This window comes from Brassica oleracea, chromosome C7 (assembly GCF_000695525.1).
Source record: "Brassica oleracea var. oleracea cultivar TO1000 chromosome C7, BOL, whole genome shotgun sequence".
In the NCBI taxonomy this organism is placed as follows: Eukaryota; Viridiplantae; Streptophyta; class Magnoliopsida; order Brassicales; family Brassicaceae; genus Brassica; species Brassica oleracea.
This window is the reverse complement of record NC_027754.1, coordinates 27,845,926-27,849,331: the sequence shown is the minus strand read 5'-3', so window position 1 is coordinate 27,849,331 and position 3,406 is coordinate 27,845,926. Positions and strand designations below refer to the sequence as shown.

At 34.9% G+C, this 3,406-nt stretch overlaps 1 long non-coding RNA gene across 1 annotated transcript; it reads right to left on the bottom strand.

Moving 5' to 3' along the window:
• Nucleotides 1-1,733: 1,733 nt before the first annotated feature.
• LOC106304239 lies at nucleotides 1,734-3,085 on the bottom strand. Its single transcript, XR_001262671.1, has 3 exons — nucleotides 2,712-3,085; nucleotides 2,157-2,635; nucleotides 1,734-2,030 (listed from the first exon to the last, which is right to left on the bottom strand). It is a non-coding gene; the product is annotated as an uncharacterized LOC106304239 (long non-coding RNA).
• Nucleotides 3,086-3,406: the final 321 nt, after the last annotated feature.

Genomic DNA, 3,406 nt, shown 5'->3' with positions numbered 1-3,406 from the left:
ATCTAACAGACTTACAAGCTCAAAAACGCCCCAATTTCTTTCACATTCGGATGCACTTCAAGTTAAACTAAGTACTTTCACAGCAAAGTCTCTTAGATCAGGAGCTGATGATCCATAAGTAGACCACCAATCAGCTACACAAGCACAAATTGAAAGTGATTAGTTTGAATAAGTTAAACTAAGTACTTTCACAGCAAAGTATCCATCCAATTCCATTTCTCTCTCTCACTTTCTGTTCGAAAACCCCAAATTTCAGCTTAGAACCCTAACTAATCGATTTGGGGAAATTAGAGTTGTGTCTGGTAAGGTTTAATAAGTTGGGCCGGACTTTCTTAAAGCGGGATTAATTTCAATTAATTACGGATTGAACCCTTTCATTAATCTTAAATCACCAAACCTGATTATGTAGTTTCCACCATATTATTTTTTCTTCGTATATGCGGCATGAATTAACATAAACATAGTGATGTTATTGACATATCTTCATACTTTTGATGTTTTCCACCATATTCTATGATACTTGATGTAGCTGGCAAACTTTTTTCCAAATAATACCCAAATCTTAAATGGTAGAGTCGGCAATACTGAAGAATATATATGATTTAAAGCAAACAGAACTGAAACTGTTACATGCCTTTTGATTGAATCACTAATAAATGGACTTTATGAGTGTTGTGGGACGAAGGCTTTGAAGAGAGAAAACCGAAAGATAGAAAATGGCTGGTTGAGGAAGACGAAAGCGAAGCATCGAGTCGAAGATGATTATGATAGATTGTATTTGAAAGAGATGGACTAAATATCAAGATGACCTTAAAAATCAATATGGATCCCATATGAATACTAGAAATATAATATATTAATTAAGAGTCTTTATTTGAAATTTACCGTGTTATGTTTTAAATTTGGAACAATTGAACATGTTATGACTAAATATAAAAACACAGTAATGGGATGTGAATATCTGATGATTGTTAAAAAATTTAAATTCTAGTGTTATTGGTTAATGGATTCCACCATTCTTACTAAAATCTAGTGTTATTGGTTTTATGATTGTTTACTTAATTACAAAATCCCAAGTTATTCAAAAAGTTCAGTTTTTAATGATTCTATAATTCTATCAAATTTAGTGTTATTGGAACTTGATAGCTTCTATACATCACCAGCTATGGTTTAGAAACGCCAAAAAGCTTATTAACATGAAAAAGAAGAGCAATGGAAAGACTGTTACATACAAGGGATTGGAAGTTGTTGTTTGCGAAGACGCTTCTGAGAAGTCTCAAAAGGCTTTTTGGGCATTTTGCAGATTGAGTTACGTTCAGGTTGTTAGTTATTCTCTCTGAAAATTTGTCGTTTGATATCTTCCATGCTCATTTATGGTTTTGGATTGTGTCGCAGCTTCATTGGAAGAAGTGGTCTGAAGATGTTCAGAGCCTTCAACATGTAACTAGAGGTATCCTACCATGACTGGCCTGTGGGAAGTAATAGTCCTATCTATTTATGATGAATTATATCAACTAAAGGTACTTTAGTTAAGAGCATCATTATCCCAAAACCCCTTAAAGGATCTCTTAATTAATTTTTTATAGTTTTTAAAGTGTAAAAGAGAGTTAAGAGACTTAGAAAAAGATTTGAACATTTAAGTGGTTTATTGCAAATCTTTTAATTATGAGTTCTTAAAGAAAAAAATTATAAAACACCATTACAACAAACTTTACCACAATGCACAATCAAAAAACTTCAAATTGATCAATGATATTGAACTAACCACTAGCTATTGGTTTCTATGTGGAAAAAGAAGCGATGAAAGCGTGTACTCGAGCAGTGTCCAGAACAAACATAGAAGATGAACAATATATAATCAAAAAGGTAAACCAAAACTCAAGACTACTTATTCTAAAAAGACGTGAAACAAACCTCAGGCACAAGTCCAAGAACACCTGAAACGAAAACGAAACCGTTGGCTTTGATGGCCTGAGAGTATGGTCCTACAGCAGGTGGTGCTTTATCTGTAGACACAACTTCCTTCTTACCTGAACATTTTTAGATTCAACACTATCACACACAGACCCAAGACAACTAATAACTAGTAGTATATATATAGAGACAGATTTATAGAGATAAATGTAGGTGAAGACGAAGAAGAATAGTCTTGTAACCTGGCAAGGTCTTTGTGTTGCAGAAGCAAGACGAGTGATGGAGATGGAACTTGTGTTAGAAGCTAGAATCGCAGAACTCTTGGCTATGCCATCTAAATCCTTGAACAGCTTCTTCTTAATATCACTGATATGGACAAAGTCTCAAGGATGTCTTGCAATGAGGAAAACAAAAATTCACTTACATATGAGAGTACAAAGGCACAAGTGAGTGCACAAGGAAACTAAAACAGGACCGAACTGGAGTTTTACGATTTGGTATCTTTGCAGACCAGCAGAATGGTGTTTTCAGTGTAATAAACTTGCCTTTAGATTGCAAGTTTTCAGGTTGATTGGACTCATGGTTCAGATTGATCTCGTCGATCAACAGCCGGTTCTGATCCAAAATGTCTTGAACATTCACAAAGCTCTTCTGGAAACTCTGCAGCTCTTGAACATTCACAAAGCTCCATTTTTTTCCCACGAAGATCAAAATTATATTCCTGTAAAATGCAATAACATGAGTAGAAACCAGGTCAAAGGCATACAAACAAACAAAGCCAAGAAAGGGACTCCCACCAGTAATTAGACATCGAATTTTGGAGACGCATCAAACATGAGACGCATCAGATTCGGTTCAAATTTACTTTCACCAGTAATAAACTTAGACATCGGATTTCTGGATGGGGAGGATTCCATCGAACTTCTCGCTCGCACCCATCTGCTGATTTTTATTTTTTTTCTAGGAAATCAAAATTAGGGCTTTTCTCGTCTGGGGAAAGAGATGAATCGATGGGTATGGCGAATTTTGAAAGTTTGGATATTGTATGAAGCACAATCTATCCATTTGCATCATGAAGCCACAGAGAGGGAGAGAATCTCGTTTGCACACAGAGAGAGGTTGAGAGAGAGAAGGTTGAGAGAGAGAGAAGAGAAGCAAAGCCTACACGTGTCCAGTAAAAACCGTCTCTTGTTTAGCCTGATTAAGAGACGTATGTTAGATTAATATGTGTTTTTGATTTTTTTTTAAATGAAAATTAGCTTAAGAGACCCACCAAAAGACTCCGATAATGATCCTCTAAGAATTTGACAAGAATCATTTTAGGTTAGTATTCATTCTCTGGTCCTGAAAGGCCTTAACTTTTATTATGTAATGCACATAGGAGTAGAAAAGCTAATGAATTTTAGGTGAATGATCTCTGCTAATTTAGACAACTTGTGTAGAAACAATTCTCATGTTAAATGTTAGATTTTCTAAAGCTTTTTCTTTTTTC